This window comes from Puma concolor, chromosome A1 (genome assembly GCF_028749965.1).
Source record: "Puma concolor isolate L17-30 chromosome A1, mPumCon1.1.hap2, whole genome shotgun sequence".
NCBI lineage: Eukaryota > Metazoa > Chordata > Mammalia > Carnivora > Felidae > Puma > Puma concolor.
Window position 1 is genome coordinate 145,787,939 of NC_141667.1, and position 26,896 is coordinate 145,814,834.

General features: G+C 46.7%; 1 protein-coding gene across 3 annotated transcripts in view; it reads left to right on the forward strand.

Moving 5' to 3' along the window:
• The first annotated feature begins 258 nt into the window (after positions 1 to 258).
• Positions 259 to 26,896, forward strand: part of SEMA6A (semaphorin 6A) — a 136,249-nt gene continuing 109,611 nt past the window's right edge. For all 3 annotated transcript variants that reach the window (XM_025923692.2, XM_025923694.2, XM_086705834.1), the window contains exon 1: positions 259 to 397. The gene's annotated coding sequence lies outside the window, so the exon portion shown is untranslated. The remainder of the gene's footprint in view (positions 398 to 26,896) is intronic.

A 26,896-nucleotide genomic window follows, 5' to 3' on the forward strand; every position in this document is an offset into this window, starting at 1 on the left:
CCAGCCCCCACCCCGCCCCCCACCCTGAAATGACTTGTTAATCCGCGCAGACACCACCGAAGGGACTCACCGGAGTGGAATCCAAGTGGAATTTGGACCTGGAGAAGACTTTCTTGAACATTCACTCCTTCCTTGTTGGTTTTTCTTTCTTTTTTCCTCTCCCCTTCTGCGCCTGTCATTGGAGATGAACACAGCGCGTTTGCATCCCAGAAAGTAGTCGCCGCGACTGTTACCCCCAAAGAGACAAGCACACATGTAGGAATGACAAAGGCTTGCAAAGGAGAGAGCGCAGCTTGCGGCCCGGAGAGATCTCCTCGATAATGGATTACTAAATGGGATACTCGCTGTACCAGCGCGCTCCGAGCCCCGGCCGCCTGCCCGTCGATGCACCGAAAAGGTACGGCTGGGGCGCCCCGGAGCGCCCCACCTCTCCGGGCGGCTCGCCTCCGGCCAGCGGGTCCCGGGGCCGCGGCCGGCCGGCACGCGCTGTCGGCTTTGTGGTAGCTGCGTTATATTTTGTCTGGTGTCTGTCTCCCGTGCGTTGCCGGGCCCTTGGGGAGCAGTCGTGAGCCCGGCCCGCTCCTCTCCGCCCTGTGACGGGGAGACCGCCCGGCTCCGTGTTGCGAGCTTCCCCACCCGCGCCGCGCACACGCCCGGCGCCGCCCGGGACCGCGACCGCGCGGTGCTGCCTGGCTGGGGGATGTGTGTACAGGACCCGGGGCTCGTCCTCACTTTCTGGCCAACGGGCAGCAGAGAGGCCCCGAGAGGGTGGGATTTTCAGAAGCTCCCAGTCCTGGTGCAAAGGCTGGGGAAGGGGTTCTGCCCTCGAGGGCTGGCGAACGCTGCGCAGCAGAGCGCTGTTTTCGCCCAGCACCAGGTTTGGGTTCTGGGGTGGGAGAAGGGGTTCCGCAGAGACGGTGGGAAAGCGAAGAGAATCTTTTGTTGTCCGCCCGGGGTCTGGGCTGGGCTCTGTGGAGTGCGGGGAAACTTGTAATGGCCCTGGTACCCGTGCGCCCTGCCACTTGGTGACATCCCGGCTTTCGTGGCCGCTGGCACCAGAGGTTCCGGGCTTTGTTTGCTCGAGTGAGAGTGCCCAGGAACGGTCTCCTCCCGGTGTGGCGCGGCGCCCCCCGCCCTGGGTTCTGTCCCCCGCTGTAGCTCCCTTCTGGCCGGGCGAGGACAGCATCTGTCGCGGCTGCGTCCCCCTCCAGCACCGAGCCCGCCACGCCGGGGCTTGGCGGCCGCTGCGCTCTCCTCCAAAATCCACGAGGTCTCTCTAGGGAAAGGAGTTGTCCCTGAGGGGGAAGGGTGGGAAGACTTGGCAATAGATGACCCAGAGCTTGCTACCCAGACCAGGGCTCTGCCCAGGCCACCGGTTCTGGAGGTCCGAACTACTCGCTGCGTCCTAGAGAGCTCCCTCGCGGACAGTGGGGCGCTCAGGAGCTAGCCCGACAGTGCCCACCCACCCTGTAAGACCCTGCTGGGGTGGAAAGTGTCTCTTCTCCAGATTCTTTTTTCTCAGCTCCCCACTGTGGCACACGGTGCAAAGCAGGATCCTGAGGTCCGCTCCCTCCTCCCACGACCCGAGTGGTAAAGGGGGAGCCAGGGAGCAGTCCCGAACTTGTGCGTTTCGCGAAAGGAAACAGGATTCGGCTGTCTTTCCCGCTCCCTCGACTCCCCTCCGCCCGGCGCCGCCTCCTTTTCCACCGCGGGGTCACCCGACCAGGCGCTTCTGGAAAGTTTCTCTGAAAGCCAGGGGTGGCGGGCACGACAGGATTGGGGCTCAGCTTGTGCAGTCCGCGGGAAACCGAACCCGGAGGGAAGCGGGTGGACCGCCCAGGATGCGGGGAGTTAGGTGCTGGCCCACAGACAGTGGCGCCCACCGTGCGCAGTTTGGTCAGGGTCTCCGCGCTGCACTAGCTGGACCAGTCGAGGAAGGGTGGGGGGCGGGAAGTTAAGGGGGAGGGTTTAGGATGCTGGTGCGGCCACTGGACAGCGGCTGACGCACGGGTGGCCTGTGGGCAGGAGCCCGGACTCGCTGGCTTGTAAGTACCAGTTCCAAGTGCAGCATCCCCAGCTCCCCCACCGCCCCCCACCCCCTGCCACGCGCAGTTTTCCAGCCGGCGGCGGGTTTCCAGGGAGGAGCGGAGACGGGAGCCAGGTGTTCATGGAGCGGGGGAGGAACTGCTGTCTTCACAGCCAAGGCAAGCACTTGCAGCCGCGGCCTCCGGCCTGTATCGGCAGTGGGCAGCCCCAACGTCCCTTCCGAGTCGGTTCTTGGGAGAAAGGTGGCTGGCTGCTTTGAGAATGCGGTGGCCAGTTACTGCCACGGGGGGATCGCTTTCTGCTTCCGCTGGATGGAAATCAAGTTGCTACTTGCTGAATGGGATCCATGAAAGGTTTAAAACACAGGCGTGCGCGGACACACACACACACACACACACACACACACACACACGCAGATGCTTGCACTTGTACGCACAACTTTCTTTGCCTCAAATCTGAAAAGATGTTTCACCCTGTTGCGGCCGCGGCGGCGTTCTGCCAGCAGGTCTCAGGAAAGCTATGTAATGCCCCCCAGCGCTGGTTGTTAAGTCTTTCCGGGGTAGGAAGGTCAGTGCCTCTGCCTCCTCTAATCCTGGTAATTGTCGGTCTTCCTTCGGACATATTTCTGGGGCTTCAAGTCCTCTCTGATGGCAGGGGAAAGACTGTTGGTTCCTGACACATGAATCCTTTATTTAGGCCTTTTCCCCAAAAGTAAAGATGCCTGTCCCCGATTCTGAATGAAAATATCGTATTTTTACACCTCCTCCAAGTGGCTACCAGAGGTCAAGATGGCAAGCATTTTATATGTTTTATTTTTTTAATACCCTGTTTAGTCTGCACGGAGTTTTATGATTTACAGTAAGCTTTGATTAAACTACTCCAGGCACCAAAGTTAATTATTAACCTAACCTTAAAAGCAGTGGCAGACCAGTGTCTCCACCTATTAACCTAAAACTATCTGTTAAAAAATAATTGCACTATTTCAATTTGGTTTACCCATGCTTGTTTACCTGATAACTTTTATTTGAAACTTGAGTAACCCCCACCCCATATTATTATTTTGGTTCTAGGATATTCTTAAAATGTTTTTTTAATGCTTATTTATTGTTGAGAGACAGAGCATGAGCAGAGGAGGGGAAGTGAGAGGGAGACACTGAACCTGAAGCAGGCTCCAGGCTCTGAGCTGTCAGCACAGAGCTTGATGCGGGACTCGAACTTAACGAACCGCGAGATCATGACCTGACCCGAAGTTGGATGTTCAACCGCCTGAGCCACCCAGGCGCCCCGGTTCTAGGATATTCTTGAATGAGGCACTTTGCCAAACAATCCGAAAGCAGAAAAGAATGGAATATCAGTCTTAAAACCTCATTTCTGGGTTGTCTTTTACCAATTTGATATAAAGATGCATTGTAGCTCCTGTTTCTTACTAACAGTCTTCCCAAAGCGTGTTATGTTTTGCAACTATCCCCCTGTGGAGATGGGCCACACTCTTCAATAATGCATGTAATCCACATATGTAAATTTTCAGCAGACACCCAAAATCATGGTCTCAGGAGCCATCTGCAGAATGTATTGATTGCATACAACATCTACATTTAAATAGGCTAAAAATTCCTAAGAACTGGCATATAGACACTCAAATGTTGAATAGGTAAATCAATGAAAGAAACAGCCACACATGATTCACATTTCTCCACTTAGAGTGGACCTGGTACCCCCTCCCCGCCCCCCCATCCCCGTGGCTTCAAATAAGTGGTTATTATCAAGTGGCAATAAGTGCAACTCTTTATTTACCCACACAGTGACACACATACACAAACACACAGCCCTCAAGTTCTTTCCAAGTCTAGTGAATGCTTTTCCCATCATTAAAAAAATATAGCATTTGCATTTTGAGTAGGCGGATAACATTGCTTAGTATGTTGAATCAGAAGGATGGCAAGAATTAGGAAGACTGTTATCTTCCCTGAATAAAAATAAGACACCCAAATTAAGAACTTGTATTAAATTCAAAATAAATACTCATGCTTTAAAAGCAAACGGGTAATTGCACTCCCATATGAAATGGAAGGAAAAATACTGTTTTGAACGAGGAGGTAAGTCGGATACTTTACTATGTGTACAGAGTGGTTCAGCTCTTTTCCGAGGAGGACAAAAGAGTGATCATGGGAAAAGAAGTTTTTTGGAACTAGATTGCCAAAAGCGAATATATTCTCCCCATCCTATTTGTTTGCAGAAAGGAATCGCGGAACAAGCCAAACTAATTGCAAAGGCTTTAATTAAGCATCTGCCGTTTGCAGCAGTATGTAAAGCCAGAGAGAGGCTGCACGGATCTCTGTATGGTTTCCCCCCTCCCCCGCCCCAGGTTTAGACCATTTATTGTCCTCCTCCTACAGCGGGTGTGCCTGGAGGTTGACGTGTCCGGAGGAAGGCGGAGCCTGGAAACATCCTGCCGTGCCCTCCCGCATCAGTGTCCCCCTACTCTCTTGAGGTACCCCAGAGCCAAGTCACCTCTGAGATATTTCTACTCCACAGGGAAGGCTTTTCTCATCCACTGAGCTATGCTCTGCTGGCAACCTCGCGGTTGCCTCTTGGGGATGTGGTAAGGTAGGGGAGGGCGGGAGGCATTTAATCCCTCTGAAATGGGCAAGTAAGATGTCACACCACACAAACGTCAAGGGGAGGAGGCAGTACAGGCTCCTCAGCATGGGACTATGACAGTGGAGTATATACCCAAGGGCACCCTGCTTTGTGAAGCAGGTGAGTTCTTGCAAAACCTTTCGATTAGAGTCATTCTAATTGCAGTAATGGAGAGTGCCCCATAACAGGATCAGTATTTGGATGTTTCCCAAGTCACGTCTTCAGCCGGGACCTCTCTCTCTTGGGTCTCTCAAGTAGTAAATGCCAAAAGTTAGGTAGCTCTTCTTGGATCCAATAGGTATCGCCCACCTAACATGTTTAGAACACCCGATTCTGGATCTTTCCCCCCCAAATATGCTTTTCTTATTATCATCTTCTCCATCTTGGTAACTGTTAGAGCTGCTTGCATGTAACCACTTAACAGTTATATCCTCCACTCTTCTCTTCTCTTCTGTCATCACAGCCGCTCCGCCTGCAAGGCTGCTGACCCCTCCTTCAGAATGCCTGAGGACTTCCTCCAGATCTCCCACCTCTGTGGCCCTGAGAGTAGCCAAGTCAGTGTTCTCTCCTGCTGCTTTACTGTGCCAGCCTGCAACCAGTCTCCCTGCTCTGCTCCTGCCCCCCTATAGTCGTTTCTCAACACAGCAGCCAAAGTGACTTTTTAAAAACTTGAAGCCAGAGGGCGCCTGGGTGGCTCAGTCAGTTAGGAGGTGACTCTTGGTTTCTGCTCAGGTCACATGATCTTGGGGTTCCATGGGTTCCAGCCCTGCATCGAGCTCTGCGCTGTCGGTGTGGAGCCTGCCTGGGATGCTCTTGTCTCCTGTCTCTGACCCTCCCCCACTCGTGCTGTCTCTGTCTCTCTCAAAATAAATAAACTTAAAAAAAAAAAAATCGAAGCCAGATGAGATCAGTTTTGCTCAAATGCTTTCCCATCTCATTCCAGCAGAAGCCAAAGTGTGTCCTATGGCCTTTGTGGCCCTACATGTCTGTGCTCTGATCCCCACCTCTCTGACCCCCCCCCCCCTTTGGGGCTATGTGAATATGCCAGGCGTGCTCTCTTTATGGTCCTTTTTTTTTTTTTTTTTTTAAATTTAAATTTTAGTTAACATACAGGGCAATATTGGTTTCAGGAGTAGAATTCAGTGATTCATCACTAACATACAACACCCGGTGCTCATCCCAACAAGTGCCTTCCTTGATGCCCCTTCCCCACCCACCTCCTTCCAGCAGCCCTCAGTCTGTTCTCTATCGTTTAAGAGCCTCTTGTGTTTTGTTTCCCTTTCTGCTCTTTCCTGCCTTCCTAATGTTCATCTGTTCTGTTTCTTAAATTCCACATGTGAATAAATCATATTTATCTTTCTCTGACTTATTTCACTTAGCATAATATACTCTAGTTCCATCCATGTCCTTGCAAATGGCAAGATTTCATTCTTTTTGGCGGTTGAGTAATATTCCATTGTATGTATGTGTGTATATTCCATTGTATGTATATACACACACATACATACACAACATCTTCTTTATCCATTCATCAGTCAGTGGACATTTGGTCTCTCCCCATGGTTTGGCTCTTGTTGATAATGCTGCTGTAAACATTGGGGGGCACATGCCCCTTTGAATTTGTATTTTTGTAGCCTTTAGGTAAGTCCCTAGTAGTGCCATTGCTGGATCGTCTTCAGGGTCCTTTGCATGGTCTTCACACTTGCTCTTCCATGGCTTTGGATGATTCTTTCCCCAGACAGCCGTGTGATTGTCTCCTCATATCCTTAGGTCTCTGTGCAAATGTCACTTTCACAGTGAAGCCTTTTCTGATCGCCTTATTTACTTCACCCTTTCCCCCAAGACTCCCTACCTCCCTGGACTGCCTCACTTGTTTCCCTTCTCACTTTTTACAGCCTGACAGACTATATGTTTTTTCTGTCTCCCACTCGAATGCAAGGCCATGAGGAAAGACTTTTCATGTGTTGTTCACTGCTGTATCTCCAACACCTAAAACCCGTGCCTGGCACATCATAGGCCATTCATGAGATGAGCTGAATCAACTCATTGATGAATCAGTACAAGGTGCATCTTTTTGCAAACACTAGTCTTTACCTCTTTTGTCTGCTCTTGTTTTCCTTTCTTATGTTTTCATCCAGTGGAATACTTCCTGCATATGTGAATGAGTGAGTGTATAACACGGTCTTCCATGCACACAGGTGATATGTCTCATGCACCATTAGTGGAGCATTCACTGTGGGTTGTTTTCCCAGTCTTGGTGACGGACTGGAGCCTGCTCATTCCCACACTCTCACCCAGTCCCCTCTGTGGCCAAGAGCACACATCTGTGGGACACCTGGGTGAAGCTGGAGGGAATCTGAGTTAGGTAAAAAAGCAACTTGCCAAGAAACAGAGCTAGGAAGACAGCCAGCACTTGTGGGGATTGAGCTTTTGACTTTGGCCTCATTCGGTCGGCATTCTAACCACTGGCCACAGAACTGTCTTGCTTTTCTGGAGTTTGCTAGTAGTACTTTTGAAAATTCACCTTTCTAACAGGAGGAAATGGTCTGCTAATGAACCCACATTTCTGCCCTGTACTTCTACTAGTACAGTGATAACTGTTGTTAAAGGTCTTGCACTTGGAGTCGCATGTCCTGGGTTCAAGACTCTTCCTACCTTGGACAAGCCATTTAACCTCCCTGGAGCTACAGTACTTTATTTAATTTTTATTTCTTAATTTTTTAAAAATATGTATTCATTTTTGAGACACACAGAGAGACAGAGCGTGAGTGGGTGAGGGGCAGAGAGAGAGGGAGACACAGAATCGGAAGCGGGCTCCAGGCTCTGAGCTGTCAGCACAGAGCCCGATGTGGGGCTCGAACTCATGAACTGTGAGATCGTGACCTGAGCCAAAGTCAGATGCTTAACCAACTGAGCCACCCAGGTGCCCCGAGAGCTGCAGTATTTTAAATAAAAATTGCGAATAGTAAACCTGTGCTTCCTACCTTCTACGACTGCTAGGAAGATAACATGAAGTCACAAATGTGAACGTTTTTGGTAAAATATGAAATGTGCTCTGGAAACTTGAGAAGTCTGATGCTAATTCCCTTCTCCCCAGCCCAGACCTTCCCGCCTCCAGCCTAGCAGAGACCTTGCTTCATCGTCTTCTAAACCATAAAAGATTATATGCTGTTGATGTCACATTTTAGCATAAACCACATTATGAAATTAAATAAGATCCTCAAGTTCACTGAAAATTCACAGTCTACATAGAGCATGTATAGCAGCCCTATTAATGAGAATGCCAACCGCCTGGAGTAATGAAAGCTTTCAGTGTGACCATTAAATCGGGCAAGGTCGGGGGGTGGCACTCTGCCAGGCATTATAAAAAGTAAGAGCATTGTTTTTGCTGAGGTAAGTCCTAAAATAGTTCATGTCAATGTAAGCATTAATGTAGAACAGACATGTCAGGGTGAACCAAGGGTAGGAGGAGAGGAGTTTTGATCCTTGCTGTAACAGGGGAGAACTCATTACGATTTTTGTGACATACAATTTATAAATGTGGAGGGACTGTCAGGGGAAGGCAGTGGGCAGGTAAAGGGGCACTGCAGAGGCCACGCTTCTTAGGCACACATGACACACCGGGATCCGCATCCCATTTTTGGCCATTTACAAAGAGCGTGACTTTGAACCAGTTACGTCTCTGCCTCAGTTTCTGTCTGTAAGATGCTGGTATGATGCTAAGAAGAGGAAATATAACATCTGTAAAATTCACAGCACAATGCCTGGCACACGATACATGCTCTTTAAATACTAGATGTTATGATTTTCTCGGTGACGGTAGTCATGGAGAGTGCCCTGGTGGGACAGTACAAAGGAAATAGCCACAAAAGTGCAGCAGACAGAGATGATGCAAAGGAAACAGCCTTTGGACTGGAAATGAACATTCACACTGTGAGTTGGCCACAGGGACAAGGGTTTTAAGCTGGGAAGCGTGTGAAAGGGTCATTTGCACCAGAAGAGGAGTCGTGATCCTTTTCCTAACTTTCAACGTTGAAATATCACACCAAAAACATGGAAGAAAAGACATTACACAAATAAAACCCTAGCAGGCAGCACAAGACTTTACATCACATAAGAGCCCAAAGGATGGCTAGTTTTCTTTTTTTAAGTATGATAGCCTTCACTTCCCAACATTGAAAAATAAAATACACAACCTGCATACAACTAAAGAATCCAAGAGCAGCCCATAATGTCGGTTCAGGGATGAGCTGAATTGACCCCAACGGCCATACCTGTCATAGGAGAGAGGCTTGTCTCCCCGCTGAGTGTTCCAAGAGGCCGTGGCTGGGACTTCTCCCAGACTGCCTTCCTGGTGGCCATACACTTGCCGTGTCACTCTTCTCTCGCCACGCGTGAACTACGCTTGGGAGAGCAGGAGTCTCCGTGCAGAAGCAAACCACTACCGTCCCCACCAAATGGAGCAGTTGGCCGACCCCAAGAGACACAGCATTTACTGTACTGACTGGTATACTGCCATATCATCTGACATTTGATTCAGACGATACTTCTCAGCTGCACCTCTAAAAGGCACAGGGACAGGGGCAAGAAACTGGTACTATCACAATTCCCTGATGGTCTCCCTCTCCACCCAGGAGAAGCAAGACTCCCTCCATGGCTTACAATTAGTTATTTTCATCGAGGAGAAAAAAAAAATTGTCTCTTAAACTTTGTACGTGGAAAGAGGATGTCAAGACAATGAAATAAATCCACAATTAACACACCCCAAAGACCGAAGGGCCAGGCCCTTTCCAGCAGCAAGTGTGATGGCTGTTGCTTTGAAAGAACTGTTAGACAGGTATTTCCACACACAGCCCTTAGACCTTAGAGGCTTTCATTTAACGTGACTCAGCACTTTCTGGTGGTTTCCAACTAACCTGTAATTGCCATCTGTAGAATATTTAATTTAAAGAATCCACGCCAATTAAAACAATTTAGAAGGATCTCTAAAAACTGATGCTTCTTCACCCCTCTCTTATCCCTTCTGCCCCCGCCAACGTATTTCAGACCAAGCCTCTGCCATGATTTGATGTGAAGCATTTCTAGAACACAACGGGCTGTGTCACTGAACACAGTGACAACATGCCGCTGGAAAGTAAACATTTTAGGAAGTGGGAAGAAATGAAGAATATAGTAATTACGTCCTGGCGTTAGATGAGCCTTTTATAGACAAGCTTTCCTGTGAAGGCTCCGTCCTTTTTTCCTTTCTCCTATTCCTGAATCTTCTTTTAAGGAACGTATTTTCCATCTTCTCATTAATATTACAGCGACTCCAGCCCTTGCCTCCCCCTCCCCCAGACTCCTACTGTCCTCCAACGAGGAAACTGAGAGAATGCTGATTGAGCTGGTGAATGGCAACGTTCCTTTCCTGAAAACGGAATGCTGTATGAAAAACTGCTTTCCACAAAAAAAAAAAAAAAAAAAAAAAAAAAAAAAACCCACCCAAACAATCCAACAACTGTCTTTCCTCCTTTTTACCCCGAGGACCACAGGACTTCATTCACATATTTTGGTGTTTGAATGCATTTGTGCTTAGGCCTCAAATACCCAGGTGGAAAGCCAATCTATTAAGCCTTTCATTATTCCAAAAATGTGAGCATCTGAGTCACTGAGAACATCCCCATCCCCGCATGGGGAGTGAGAAATAGAAACCAAATTGTTTGCGGCATTCTAAACCAGAGTGCATGCGGCCGAATGGCAGTTAGGTGGATTTTTTTTTTTTTTTATAGGAAGGATCCTTGTAAGTGGTCTGCGAGATGGATTCCGTGCTAATTCTTCTCGCATCATGAATGATGGCCCTAGCTAGACACTGTCGCTGGGATCTTCATCTATTAATCATGGAGGCTGCTTTCTTATTCGGTTGCCATAGTTTCAGTGCCTCAGATAGTGTTGGGGTGTCTTGGGAAAGGTTCGAGATATACTGGGGCGTGCAAGCCTCGCAGTTATCTTGGCACTTTGTGGTGCTCTGAAAGCACCGAAAACCGCCTCTCGTATAATTCAGTGTTGGATTAAAAGAGGCGACTTCTGAGAAGGTCTCTCTGGACCTTGTTATGTGCACATCCAGCTGATATCTACTCCAGGATCTGCCTCTTGCTCAGTCTTCCTGGTGGGGAGTGGGGGGGGGGAATGACCGTCCAGGGGCCGATGTCACTTTCATCTTTCGACAAGAAAGCCGAAGGGTGCGAGCTCTTCGTTAAGGCTATTCACAAGTGCGGAGGTAAATGAGGGCGTGCGTGGCTTTGCTCAAAACGTCAGGTTCATGATTCGGTTTGGGCTCTGCAGCTTGCTGACTACACGGAAGGACCTCAGGAGTGCCGCACGCTTTGGCGTGGCGATGGAAACGGTCCGTGCTTTAAGTTCAGGTTTAACCTCTATGATTTTCTTAGGCTTGACGCACCTTCCTGAGGAGCTAGAGATCATTTCGCTGTATTTTGCGACCCTGGCCCACAGAGCTAACAGCCCTGTCAGCTCTGGAGTCCATGAGTTTTTTTTTTTTTTTTTTTTTTTTTCCTTTCTGGAATTCTCATCTTTGGCGGGTTTTGTTGTTAGGTTTGTGACTTCAGGGTTGATTAGGAAAAGCTGCCTGGTGGTGTATGTATTGGGTGACCGAGTCCAGAAAAGACAGGGAGGAGGAAGTTGCTGCAAGAATGAGATACACACACACCCAGTGATTTATGTGTTTTGTGGGTGATGGAGAACACAGCTTTCCTTTGTTAGGTGCATTTGGCCGTGTGGAACAGATACTGGTATGCGTCGTAATGCTGGAGTTCCCATCTCTCAAGTGGACTTTCAAGGACTCCTACCAGTCCAAGCCAAGCCATTTCATTCCTTTGTAGATTAAAACATAAAACAATCCCACACTTGAGGCACACAGCACTGAAGTCAGGACATGCAGGGCCTCCAACAAAAAACCCAGGCAGATTCATGGGAAGAAAACCTTGAATTCATTTACCAATGGCCCTAATCTAGAAAACTGGTCACTTCCCCCCGCCTCCCCTTACTAGAAAATGACTAGTTTTTATTTCAGGGTGGGAGCGTCAAAGCAGCCGTTTAAAATTTTCCCAGTCCCAGCCTGCCAAAATTTTTGAGTAAGATCAACAAGCGTTTTTAATGCACGTGTCTATTATATTGACCCCTCCCCTCCCCAACCACACTAAATGATTGATTTTAGAGGCCAATAATTTCAAGTAAATTAAAAGGATAACATGGCCTTAATTGCTACTGGCTTCACCAGGCTTCTGGGCACCAGAATTCCTCGTGGAGAAACGCTTTTAAGTGTCACAGCAGATTTTGATCATGTGGTCTGGCTTACCCATAGGCCGCAATTATCAGCACCCCCCTTCTCCCCCTCCCCTTCCCACTATCTCTGGGAAGCAAAGAAAACATGCATTTGTAAATTCAGTATTATGGACCTCTGATTATTTGGCAGGATAGAAAATAGGTCTTCTTCATTTTACGGTAGTCTCACAAGTTTTGTTTTTTTTTTTTTAATTTTTCTTAAAGGCATAGTGATGGGGAGGACAGTGGTACTAATATTTCCGATCAGAAGCTTTTTTTTTTTCCCTTGGAAGAAGAGTTTGTGTGAATTCAAGTTGCTGTCCTCTTGACAATAATGAGACTGTGATTACTCTTTGGTGTCCAGGCGGACATCGTATCGCACACACAGCCTAAAGAAAAGTAAGCAGTACTTTTGTGTGAATGTCTGTCAGATACAATATGGACTTTAATTAACCTTAATTAATGATTTCTGATTACAGATTTTCTTTTGTGCCTCCAAGACATCAGTGCCTTGGAGGCTCTATTTTTGGTGGAACATTTTCAGACGGCAGTGACTTAAACACGCTTCCATTACGTTGCCATGCAAAACGCACTAGGTTCCTCTATGAAAAATGTGATTCTGTATCATTTGCAAAATGGTCATGTAAAGAAAGAAGAATCACTTGAGGGGCAACTGACATTTATAAGTGATACAGAGTACTTTCAATCTTCGGGGGACGCATTTTTAACTTTAAAGGAATTTAGTTAACAAAATTGATGATATTTACTGGCTCCTAAGGGGATGAGAGGCCATTCCTTTTCAAGATGGAATGGGACTTTGAAGGGTTTTTTTTTCAATTTTTTTTAATGTTTATTTATTTTAGAGAGAGAGAGACAGAGACAGAGACAGAACATGTGTGAGGGAGGGGCAGAGAGAGAGGGAGACACAGAATCCAAAGCAAGCTCCAGGCTCTAAGCTGATGGCATAGAGCCTGACGCAGGGCTTGAACTCATGAACTGTGAGATCATGACCTGAGTCTAAGTCATGAGTTCTTTCAAATGAAAGATACTCTATGCTGGGGGCAGTGGACCAAGTGGACCAAATTTCCTTCGCCCAAAACTACCTGTTAAGTGTGTGCTAAACATAATGACTAGGGAATAGGGTAAGCATGGGAGAGAAAGAGGTCTTACTTTTCGTTAAAAGTACTTTTTCCTGTGTCATGAGTTTTACTACAGATATCAAGAAGCTGAATTATAATGTTAATGTGCCACTTATGTTCGACTTTTAACTAGAGGGTCTAATAAAAGTTAGATATAATATATTAATTATATTATAAGTATCTTATTAATTAAATTTCTGTGTGAATAATCATTTTGTAGCTTACATAAAACTCCAATAGCACATAACACATATAGTTTAGCATAATTTGTGCTTATGAATTATAAATGCTTAACTTTTACAATTAAGCTTACCGATGTGTAAGCATCATAAGGAGAAATTACCTAAATTAAATGGATTTGTCACATTTGCTGTGCTGTGTTCTAGCGTAGTGATTATCTAGAATAATTTTTGAGATGGTTGTCCCATTGTGTGCAGTATGCGTTTACTTTTAGTGCAAGTAAAGTCAACGCAAGATCCCAGGCTTTTTCAGTGGAGGGGAGCTGCTGATGATATAGAGAGTAGAAACAACGAGAGTAGCTTTCCAGGGTCGCCAAGAGAAAAGGTCGCAAGCATCTACTGGGTACTTTTCTCTTTAAAGGGATGTACAGAGTACAGGGAAAGGCTTTCTATTCAAAAGTCAACTTTTCTCTACAAGGGGTTTCCTCTCATTTGTGACGAGGGGAAGTTCAGTGTGTTGAATATGCTGGTTAATTAATTCTCATGGGATATCGTGGAGGGCGGAGCTTTCGTTCCCGTATTTTGTCGTGTCCAGAACATCAGACCTGTTAATATTGCCCAAACACATCCGCTCCCCGGAATGAAAAGGACAACATAATTGCCTCTGCTGTTAGAAAACAGCCACAGCCAGTTCCCCAGCAGATCCTACAACATGCCAGGTGTGCAAGAGAAGGCTTTGAAATGTTGTGAATAGCTTGACATTATCACAGTGTTATTGAAATGCAAATTCTGCTGAGCAGAACTTGAAAGGGTTTTGTAAGTAGGACTAGGACAATGTCTTTTCTTGCTTGTTGTCAACCATACCTACTAGTCTTAACTCCGAAGGCTCTTTCTATTAAAAGTCATCATAGCATATTTGCATATTTCATTGTTTCTCACTGCCTGTGTTTCAAGTGAAGACACATCTTCCCAGAGTGGCACCTTCTGGGCAGAGGATGCACTGGCTTCCAGCAGCGAGGTGCCAAGACAGGACTGTTCTGCCTAGGAAGGAGTCTTGCTGAGTCCCACATCACATTCAGGTATCAGGCGCGTTGATAACCACCAACATGAACGGTATTTAACAGTGTTATTATTAATGATAAAGACCTTATTTATATCATAAGGATATTTTGCAGAGCGCGTTTATAAACATTGCCTCATTTAACATCATTACAACCCGGGTTAGGCAGGGCAGGTATTATGCCCAATTTAAAGATGAGATAACTGAGGTTCAGAGAGGCCAAATAATTGGCCTAAGAGTACCTCCAGTGAGGGAAGGGCTTGCGACAAGGTCCCTAATCTTCTGAACCTAAGTTTTGTGCTCCTCCACCCCACTGCCCTGTTTGCTCAATACTTAAAAATTTTTGAAAAACGACGATAGCCTCCCAACCACAGATGTTCCTACTGTGCAGACTGAACACGGACAGAACAAGTTGAGAGGCAGCTTTTCAAGAGGGCACCTGCGTGGCTCAGTCAGCTAAGCGTCCAACTCTAGATTTTGGCTCAGTTCATAATCTCAAAGTCATGGGATTGAGCCCCATGTCGGGCTTTGGGCTGATAGCATGGAGCCTGCTTGGGATTCTCTCTCTCTCTCTCTCTCTGCTCCTCCCCCATTGAAATAAATAAAATTAACAAAATTTTTTTAAAAAGGAGCTTTCCAAGGACTCCACCTGAGGTTATCAGTGCAAATGGACCTAAGTCCCTGCTTCTCAGTGGAATGCCATTTCAGGACATTGTCTCCAGAGGCTCGTAGGGTCTTGAGTTGTCATCTGTAAGGAGATGAACTGCAAAATGGAGGATGTTTTTAATGGGGATTCTAGTCCTGTTTGATAGAAGGGATCCAAATAAACAGCACTATTAAGGTACACCTTGTCCCTGGGGCACGGTAGAATGGAGGGACAGAAGGGTGAACCACACATTCCGGCAGGAGTATCCTCCAGGGGCTGATAACTTGTACCCATTGACACAGGAGCATGTTTTTAGCAAGGAGTAAACAGACCGTATGGTACAACGTCAGTGGATCTTCCCTCTGACAAAGGTCATTTGACAGCCTGGTCCAGTCTATCAGGCCTAGTGAAAGCAGCAAATCAATTTAATCCAACAGATCATATATTTAGCACTTACACCAGGCAGATTCTAGATATGCCGCAGAGGTACAATGATGACCTAGTGCAGAATTTACCCATCGACTGTGTACCCAACGTGGGCCAGACCCTGGGCCCACATTCTAGCAAGCAAAGTAGATATGTGAAAACTCACTCTGGTGTAAGGTCTGATTACTCTCCATCCCTAAAGCAGAGTGCATTTGCTAAGCTGGGGTACTTAGCTAAGGATACTAAGAAGGACAGGAAGGGAGAGCTCTACCCAGCCGGGAGGTAAGGCAGGACTTTGTGAAGGAGGAAGCATCTGAGTTGCCTGAAGGAGTGAGGTTTCAGTAGGTGAGAGGGCAGGGGAAGAAAAGCCGGGGGGCTAAGGGAAAAGCACGAGCAAACGCTCAAAGCAGGGAAATAGAGGACTTGGCCCCAGGGCGGCAAGGGGTCCTCCTGGTGACTTGGGGATGTGGCGTGGAAGGCTGAGGACAGAAGGGGATTGAGAGCACTCTGTGGGGGACTCTGCCATGCTCCAGAGGGACCCGGAGCTGCAGACAACTGAAGCTTCTCAGCAAGAAGATGACATCATCAGAGATGGCCTTTAGAGGTAGAAATCTGCCAGCACTGTGTGTGGAACAAAGGAAATGGATTCTGAGCAGGTGGTAAGATACAGGCGTCAGGACATAGGGACCAGTTGGACGCGTTGGGTGAGGAAGGAGAAGGAGGGAAAATGGCTCCAAGATGTCATAACTGGGGAACTGAGAGGAGGGTGGGGGTCAGTGGCCAAGAAGGAACTCCAGTTTACAAACAAAAGAGTTCATATTTCACAGCCATCTTACCCCAGATTTAAAAGACACGTAACAGGCCAAACACCAAAGCCTTGGCCCTAGAGCCCTACTGTGCTCACACCCAGCTTTGTAGAGCGAGCACTAAAGATTTTGAAATTAAGAGTGTTTCAGCTGTCAGGGAGCCTGGGTGGCTCAGTTGGCGAAGCATCCGACTCCCGATTTCAGTGCAGGTCAAGATCTCTCAGCTCATGAGTTCGAGCCCCACATCAGGCTCTGCGCTGACAGTGCGGAACCTGCTTGGGATTCTCTCTCTCCCCCTCTCACTCATGCTCATGCTCTCACTCTCAAAATAAATAAATGAACTTAAAAAAAAAAAGTGTCTCAACTGTCACATTTGGTCTGGGAGCTGGGACCACTTTCTCAACATTTGGGAGGTTAATGCCCTAACAAGAGGCGGATAACCTGAGAACGACTGAGGGACCGTCCAGCGCATCGATAAAAACAGGTTACAAAAGGGCAGGAGTGGCCAAGTGCTGACGGCTCCCCACCCCACTCCGTGTTGGGCCTATTTATATGTGTTTAACCTCTTGAATTGCCTTATGCGACCAAAAATGTTATAGATGATGTAATTCACAAAACACAAATAACACCTAACTTGTGTTGTTTATTTACTAAGACAGGGTTAGCAGACACGAGGCCTTATTTGCCGCCTTGTGCTAAAATTGAATGCTGCGTATGTAGTGGAAGGAAAAAAAAAATGTGTTTAATAAGATCTTACTTTGGAAGAAAGAAATCTTCATTACATCAGTGACTGAGGTATCTCGGGTTTCATTTTATGGGATCAACCTTTAGATAAGGGCCGATATAAGTACAGCTGTCCAGCAGAACCCTCCGATGTCGTTAAGAGTTGAAAATAACCAATATTAACACTGTGAAAAAAAGGATCCTAAAAAGATGGGCATTCTCTAGTTACCCTTCACATGACATCTTTCTTTCAGGAGTTTCTTTTTTTTTTTTTTAACATTTTTATTTTATTTTTGAGACACGAGGAGACAGAGCATGAACAGGGGAGGGTCAGAGAGAGGGAGACACAGAACCCGAAACAGGCTCCAGGCTCTGAGCTGGCAGCACAGAGCCCGACGCGGGGCTCGAACTCACAGACCTTGAGATCATGACCTGAGCCGAAGTCGGACGCCTAACCGACTGAGCCACCCAGGCGCCCCTCTTTCAGGGGTTTCTAAACAAAACCTGTACCAAGAAAGCCTTACTCCATATTTTAAAAAGAGAGTAAATAACGGAAGTAACACAGAACAGGATGAATTTCCACAGGGAGGCCTAACAAACCGAGTTTCTAGAAGGGAGACAAGTTCCCTAAGTTTGCCTTCAAGTCTTATTTTAAAGGCCAATTCAAATTCAACACTAAGGAGTAATTTCATACCTATATATTACGTGGGGACACCATACCTCAGTGGGGTGTCAGAACGCTGAGAGACTGAACTCCACATTACTTTCCGACTGTGATACTTTGCTGTCCTGTTGTTTCCAACTTGCAGGCTGCCCTCTAGTGTTAGTTCATCTCAACACAACCACTTTGGTGTAGCTCCCATGAAGGTGAAAAACGAGGCAGGGATTCTAAGCAGCTAGTCAGCAGTTAACCCAGCCTGGCTAGACACGGTCTCTAAATAGAGGGTCAAGAAGCTGAGGATGCCCAGGGCGCCTGGGTGGCTCAGTCGGTTAAGCGGTTAAGCGTCTAACTTCGGCTCAGGTCGTCATCTCATGGATCGTGTGGGTTCAGGCCCCACATCAGCCTCTGTGCTGACAGCTAGGAGCCTGCAGCCAGCAGCCTGCTTCTGTTTCTGTGTCTCCCTCCCTCTGCCCCTCCCCTGCTCATTCGTGCTCTCTCTCTCTCTCAAAAATAAATAAACATTAAAAAAAAAAGAGAGAGATGGGGCGCCTGGGTGGCTCAGTCGGTTAAGCGGCCTACTTCGGCTCAGGTCATGATCTCACGGTCTGTGGATTCGAGCCCCGCGTCGGGCTCTGTGCTGGCAGCTCAGAGCCTGGAGCCTGTTTCAGATTCTGTGTCTCCCTCTCTCTGACCCTCCCCTGTTCATGCTCTGTCTCTCCCTGTCCCAAAAATAAATAAAATGTTAAAAAAAAAAAAATTAAAAAAAAAAAAAGAGAGAGAAGCTGACGATGCCTGGTTTGGAAACACTGTGAACAAATTTAAATGCGCCCCTCACCAAAGCTGCTGACGGCACAGAGGACGATACCGCGTGGAAAAACACACACTCGGATGACCTGGGAACTGAAGTCAAACTCCGAATACGTGTATGTGTGCAAAAGGGCAATATGCAGTAACAAAGGCTCTAAATATGTCCAAAAGGCCTCCTGTAATAAGTTTAAAGAAAAATTACAACTGTCAAGAAAAACATTTCAACCACCCTTGGGGGCGAGATGTTTGACCGGATACAGCCTCAAAGCCTATGGCGTAATTAGCCCTCAGGGAAGAGTTCTCAGACTTCAATTTGCTCCCCTATTACAAACCCTCCAAGACGAAGTTCCAGCTGTCTGTAGCTTATTCTCTGAAGGTGGCAAGAAGAGATGCCTACGGTGCTGCCTCGACTACGGTGCATACCTACTTCTGACACTAGCGCCAACGCTGCGTTTTCCCGGATGAAAGTAAGCACGCTCCGGAGTCTACCGGAAGTGCACAGAGTCCATTTCAGACGCGGGAGCTCTCTGTTGCACGTACAGCGTCGGCATCCTCGGTAAGTTGAGGAGGGAACGTTACGAGGCCCCAAGTACATCCGGCTCATAGCAGCAGAACGGCACGAATTCAATGCAAGTGGTTACTGGTGGCCATGATGATCTCTCTATAGTTTTGATGCTTCACATCAGGAAGAACGAGACCACATGAGTGCCAGACACACAGACAGTGAAGCTGAGGGTCAAATGACACTTGGGAGTCAACTTCTTTTCTTTTAAAGGGCTGACATCAGGGAGTACTTAAAATATGAGCTCTGGGGGTGCCTGGCTGAATCAGTTGAGCATCCGACTTCGGCTCAGGTCATGATCTCACGGTTGGTGAGTTCGGGCCGTGCGTCAGGCTCTGTTCTGTGCTGACAGCTCAGAGCCTGGAGCCTGCTTCGGATTCTGTGTCTCTCTCTCTCTCTCTGCCCCTCCCCTGCTCATGCGCTCTCTCTCTTTCTCTCAAAAAATAAACATTTAAAAAAAAAAAGTATGAGCTCTGGAGTTTCCTGTTCTACTAAGATCTTGGGAAAGTTACTTAACCTCTCTGTGCCTCATTTTCCTCCTCTGTAAAAATGGAATACAAACAGTGCCTACCTCCGAAGGCAATTCTCATGACTCAGTGTGACTGTCTGTACCACAATGATGTCTGGTGTACAATAAGCACTCAATAAAAATTAGCTATTATAATTTGACAACAAGTCCTCTTACTAGAACTGGCTAAATTCAGTGTTTTATGTCACCAGCAGGGTATGGTTCTTGGCATAGAAGTTAAAACTGAAAAGACAAGATGATGACAAGATGATAGCATCCAGAAGAGCCTTGCTGCCTGCTTCTGTCTCTGCCTGTCTGCTCTTTTGTATGCCACAGCATTATTCACAATAGCTGAGTGAATCGCCATTCATTATTTTATTTAGGAAATATTTAGTGCATACCTACTATGTGCATCAAGCTATATTATATATTAGATCCTACTGGATACTTCCAAAATATTAAATAAAGTGTTGGGTGGGGCAACTAGGATTCGTTCCATTTTAAATTTGCCTTTGTTGGGGTCTAGTGCCCAGTTAGGAGCCTGGGCTGGTCAGGGTTATGCCACATGTCCCAAGCTACAACTTTCTCGTGTTCTGGAAACAGAGGATATAGAAATTCCGAGGAAATAATACAGAGGGGTTTTATCGCTTAGTTTTCTGTATGCGGAATTTCGATCGCATTTAACGTTATATGTAAAATCACAAAATTCAGAAATCTTCACTAACAAAGAGGGCCCAAAGATCTGTTAATTTAATACCTGACTCAGAACCAATGTATAAATATGAAAAGGTTATTTTCTGCAACACAACTTTAAGTTATTATGTGGCATTGAGCACTTACACTAGCAAACTGAAAACGTCGCATTGATTCATGGGCCTTAAACTCTTGTTTTCCACCAAACCTAACGTGTGAACCCCAAAACTGCAGAGCGGATGGGTCGCAGAGTAAATCCCTAGTCCCACCCAGCCTTCGCCCCTACCTCCCTGAGGTGTGATGAGAAGGCAGAAAAGAAGGTGGGTGATCACAAAGGAAAAACAAAGGCCAAACTGATCATCAGTTCTCCAGCAAACACAACTTCATTCTGGCTCTACCCATCCCAAGTATTTACTGCGCTGGGCAAAACCTAATTCACAAAAATCAGTAAGTTGCTGGTCAGGAGTTAGGGAATGTGCTATCGAGTCAGAGCTTGGACACCGGGTACATCCGGAGTTGGATAATAGGAACTGGGGCCCCTCCTCCCTGGTGGCATGGAGTTTTGTGTTCGTTTGGTACCCATCCAAACGCAGGACCATCTGACAGCTGTTTGGTGTTTCTTGTGAAATGGACTTGGGCCATGGCCAGATGCTAGTGGACAGATGTTCACAACACAAAACCTTCACCGAAATAGGCGCTAATTGGCACCCTCCTAATGATCTGAACAAATACGGCAGGAATGGGCTGGGTCTGCCAGTGACCATCTCAGCGTCCAAGCCTGCCTCCCTTGCTTAGTGGGGAGGCCTGGTGGGAAACCGCTATCTCCACACTCCAGGATTTTGGGTTCCCAGACTCCTGGACAGAAAACCTCCAAAAGGAGTATCTGTTGTTTGTGTCGTGTGTAGGTATGCTTGTAGGCATGTGCTTATTAACAAGTGAAACTTCTCAAAAAGGTGACCAGATCAGGGACCTTTGGAGTTCGCCCACCAGCCACCAAGGCAAGTCTTAAAGCTCAGAATCTTCTCCACGAATTTGGTTTCTCTGCGGTAATTTTTGAACAAATACTGTCAAAATAATCACATGTTACCTTCACGTGAACCCTCAAATAGAATATGTGTCCTTCATTTCATACCTTTGACTGTGACGGTTAGTAATAGCTACAATGTAACTGCATCCCAACGTTTTGGTTAAAATGGAGTTTTAAGAAACCCAAATTAGTTTCAAGGGAATAGTTCAGGGGCAAACTGGTTTGACAATGCCCTATTCATAATTAGGTGGACTTGCTCCCACATGTACAGGCTTACAATTTACTGTCTTTGATTTCAACAGTTAAACTGTCTTTTAGTGCCTGGAGCACTTTTTCCGTGGGGGTTTCTCTCCTCTCTGTTTTGCAAGTCAGGAGAAAACTTTTAACTCCTGACTCATTGCTAATACGATCTGTTACCCAGCTAGAGACTGACAAATAATTTTGTTCTAAGGCAGGATATAGTTTTCATCTTAGGCGGCTGAGAACGTTTCACTGATGATCCTGTTCACTATTTGTTTTCCGTGGAATCCAATCACACGCGGGTAAGGACACAAAGCAGAGACCTTCCCACACTCTGCAGCCCCTACGCATACCCATTAAAGCCTCCTTGTCCCCACGCCTTCCCGGACAGAGAGATCTAATCAAGACTCATCCTCCGCCCAGAGCTTTCTAAAACACACTCTGTACTACACTAAGCCAGATAAAGAGCCTGGACACATTTTATTAGTCACTTCTGTAGTTCTGTATCCCCCCACATGATCAACTTGCTGGAAGCATGGTAGGTGTAAGAGGGTTTCTCATTGTGGTCTCTGCCCTGGCTCAAAGTCTCCTGGGTTTTGTCCCCCTAACATCTTACTCTCAGGATTTCTCTGGACCAATAATAACACCCCCCTCCTTTCCATTCTCTAGCGCGGCTCCTGCTCCCTTGAATGAAAGGCAGCTCCCACTAAAGGAGCTAGAATATGCCCGGCAAGCAGTGCTGGGTACTATTGAGTCCATTGTTTGCTCTCGGCACTGTGGAGCCAAATCGCATTTTATAGCACAGTGTGTTCAAGGAATCCCACTTCACCAGGACAACAGACCTTCTCTAATGCTTTCCTCTTTTCCCCATTTGCCGCTGTCACAGGCAGCGCCACACAGTCCTGCGGCAGGCAATTAGAATCCACTTCTCTCCAAGGCTCTGCTCCCGCCCACTTCCAAGGGACCACAAGGCATCAGCTGCCATATTAAACAGACGCTAACGACACCACGCGTGACCAGCCAAAGCAGTCAACGTGATGGTGTGTTTCAGATCGAATACCTTTGAGGGGCTGGACTCAGGAGTTCAGAAGTGGCCTCCCTTGCGGGAGGTTTCTAAGAAATCCAGCTAAAACTATACTTGGTGCTTTGGCAAGTGTTTAAAGGTAAATGAGGTGACTTGTGTTTCAAGTGAATGTATTAGTAAGAGCTTCCCGATGCAGTCACCAAAAAATAGGTCTGATACAGAGTTATGTAACGTGTAATGTGCTATTCAAATGCACGAGATACACTTATTTTTCCTCTATAGGTTTCAAGGCGGTTTGCAAACTAGTAAGGCTGCCCCTGTTTTCCAAGTGGAGAAGTGTCCTTCGGTGACTCACAAGGATTCTTGGCAATGAATGAGTGCTGGCTCCAACACAGCCAACTCCTCCTGGACCCTTGTCTGTGCAGGGAGCTGCTTTTCTCCTGGAGACGGGATCTCCATCGTGGCTTATTTATCCCTACACCCGATCCACATAAATCTTACTTCAACTTTCTAGTGTATTTTGGCAATGGCTGCATGAACAGGTTTCCATTTCGGTCACCTCTGGCCAACATGTGGCACTACTTATGAAATCGTTTTCTAGTGCATTGGTAAAACCGTCCCATTATTAACACCTTCCTGTAATTAAGGGTAAGTGATTTTTCCCCCCACTGGGGTAAAAAGGGTTTTGGGAGAGAAACTGACCTGCCCTTGCAAGTTGAGAAGCTGATGTGGGTGGACCCGTCTCCTGGTAGATAGGATACAGACTAATGCCCCATCTAAGACACAGGCCCTCTCGCCTTCCACCTTTTGGGGCTCTTACCTGGCTCGTTCCATGGCCTGGTGCAGCTATGCTGAGCGATGGAAAACAGGCCCAAGCTCGGAGGATTTCATTTCATACCAAACCGTTAACTGACATGGAGAGGGGCTAAGTCACTGGTGCCAGACTTTCCCATGGATCTTTTATACGCACCACCCCATTTTGTCCTTACAAGACACAGTGGCACCTGTCTTTGCCCTGGTTTGGGAAAAGTGGAGAAACATTCTCCTCTTGAATAAAAAGAGAGCCGATGTAAAGTTGCGTGTTCTTATCCTTCTGCCCACCTCTTGCACTTTGTAATTTTCAGCTTGGCAAACTGAAACATGTTGAAAAGGACAGTTGGCTACCGATCTTTTTTTTTTTTTTTTTTAAAGAAATGTGAACATCAGAGGAAGCCTCGGGCTCTGGATAGAGTTATTTTACACATTCTGGGAAATTTTAAAGAATAGGAACAAAGACCGTGGCTCCCCTTGCAGTGGTCTTTCCAGGTGAATCAGTAATTCTGTGACTGGTGTCAGTGACCGGGGGCTGGCGGGGGAGGGAGTGGTGTCTGCACTTTTTGTTGTCACCATTCTTCAGGTTAATGGAAATGACCTAGTCCAGATCTGTAGACAGGATCCTGTGACACACTCTGGGGAGAGTCCTTGTGGCGAACATCAGGCAGGTATTTGTTTTGAAGCCCTACCCTAGCTGTCAGAAAGCTGATGGTTCCTGATACTTTAACTTGTCAGTCCAGACATCCTAATTCCTGAGTGGGATTATTGATGATGTTGTTGTAGGGGGCCTGCGTTTAATTGCAAACAGGAAGCTGATAGAGCAAGCTTGTTGTGATTACATCCTCTGAGATACCTATTATGTCTGAATTCAATAATCAGGTCAAAACTTAGGGGTAGGAGGGAAGGAAACTGTGCAAGAGACGAGAGAAGAGAGGCAGCGAGTCCATGGCCACTTGCAGAGAAAGGCAGAGGCCTGGGTTCAAGTCCAAAGTTCACCACGCACTAGGTGCATGACCTCAGGCAAACCACTCAACCTCCCTGTGCCTCAGTTTCCCCCTCTGTAAAACGGCATAGTAGTAGTATCTGCCTCCGGGTTGCTGTGAGGATAAATGAGTCAATATGTATAAATTGCTTTAAGGGCCTGTTATATAGTAAGTGCTAGATAAGTATTTCCTATTTTTACTCTTTTTCCCCAAAATCTGTTCATGTAAGCATGCTGATGAGGCATAAGCTGCAAAAAGAATGTGTGTGTGTGCATGCGTGTGTGTGTGCGTGTACTCACTTGAAAATATCAAGCAGAGGGGCGCCTGGGTGGCGCAGTCGGTTAAGCGTCCGACTTCAGCCAGGTCACGATCTCGCGGTCTGTGAGTTCGAGCCCCGCGTCGGGCTCTGGGCTGATGGCTTGGAGCCTGTTTCCGATTCTGTGTCTCCCTCTCTCTCTGCCCCTCCCCCGTTCATGCTCTGTCTCTCTCTGTCCCAAAAATAAATAAACCTTGAAAAAAAAAATTAAAAAAAAAAAAAATAAATAAATAAAAAAAAAGAAAATATCAAGCAGAACCGATTCTACACTTGAATTGGCTTCTATTGCCTGCCTGTTTTGACATCTTCTCTACACCCAAAGCTTTGTCACCCTCCTCTTCCCCATTCCTCCTTGAGGGTCTTCTGCGTACATTTTCATTGGCCATGGCCTTTATCTCACCTAAATGAGGCTTTACAAACTCCATAAAGCCCCTCGCTTTTCAGATCGCCCAAAAAAGAGACTATAGCCTAGTTATTTTTGCATTCAGAGTTACTTGTTGAATGTGCCAGTGGATGCTAACATTTAAAAACAGGGCTAATCCAACTCCTCTCTTGACAATATTGGATTCCCGTCCTTAAAGGTGAGAATAGTAGGCACGAAGCTGTTTGGGAAACGGGGTTGCCCAAGGACTACCTGATCAGAATCTCCAGGGTTGAGGCCTGGGAACCCATAAGTGTCAAATATCCCTCAGGTGACTGTAATGACCAGTTAGTCTTGGGGGCCTCTGATTTCATCAGTCATTCTGAGAAGGACTTTCCTCGTGTGTGAGGTGATCAGACAATCAAGCTTCTGTGCCCAGGTTTTGGTGCAGACCAAAGGGTGTCATACGTTTTTATACAGTGCAAAAAAAAAGCCCAGGTCAACCAAAGACACTGTTCACGCTGTCAGGTGCACAGCACCTGGATGCCGTGGAAGGCCTCGGGGTCCCCAGAGGTGTCTGCTGGGCACATGTGGACAGGTCACTGGATAAAACCTTGCCTTCCATATCGTCTTTGCTTCTGCAGTGATTCAGGAAAGCCAGTTAAAGGCAAGGCTTCAAGCCCATGGAGCCTGACACGGGGCTCTCTGTATCATTAGATACTGTTAACATTAGCACCTTTAGAGTATTATTTCACAGACCTGGTTTCAAGTTCACGGACTAAAAGGTGGTGTGGTGGTGTCGGATAACCTGGGACAGGATCCTTCCCTTGGTAATCTCTCCTTTCTTAAAATAATCCAGACCTGCTGACCGTGTGAAACTTGTAACTAACCTTTAGTAGCAGATACGTTTATTTCGCTAAGATAAAACCGAAGGGGCTCAGCAGTCATCACAGGAATAAATACCATGGAAATTAATGACCTGATGCTGGCGAGGATGTGGAGAAATGGGAACCCTCTTGCACTGTTGGTGGGAATGCAAACTGGTGCAGCCACTCTGGAAAACAGTGTGGAGGTTCCTCAAAAAATTAAAAATAGGGGGCTCCTGGGTGGCGCAGTCGGTTAAGCGTCCGACTTCAACCAGGTCACGATCTCACGGTCCGTGAGTTCGAGCCCCGCGTCGGGCTCTGGGCTGATGGCTCAGAGCCTGGAGCCTGTTTCCGATTCTGTGTTTCCCTCTCTCTCTGCCCCTCGCCCGTTCATGCTCTGTCTCTCTCTGTCCCAAAAATAAATAAAAACGTTGAAAAAAAAAATTTAAAAAAAAATAAAAAAAAAAATTAAAAATAGACCTACCCTATGACCCAGCCATAGCACTGCTAGGAATTTACCCAAAGGGATACAGGAGTACTGATGCATAGGGGCACTTGTACCCCAATGTTTATAGCGGCACTCTCAACAATAGCCAAATTATGGAAAGAGCCTAAATGTCCATCAACTGATGAATGGGTAAAGAAATTGTGGTTTATATACACAATGGAGTACTATGTGGCAATGAGAAAGAATGAAATATGGCCCTTTGTAGCAACATGGATGGAACTGGAGAGTGTGATGCTAAGTGAAATAAGCCATACAGAGAAAGACAGATACCATATGGTTTCACTCTTATGTGGATCTTGAGAAACTTAACAGAAACCCATGGGGGAGGGGAAGGAAAAAAAAAAAAAAGAGGTTAGAGTGGAAGAGAGCCAAAGCATAAGAGACTCTTAAAAACTGAGAACAAACTGAAGGTTGATGGGGGGGTGGGAGGGAGGGGTGGGTGGGTGATGGGTATTGAGGAGGGCACCTTTTGGGATGAGCACTGGGTGTTGTATGGAAACCAATTTGACAATAAACTTCATATATTGAAAAAAAAAATTAATGAC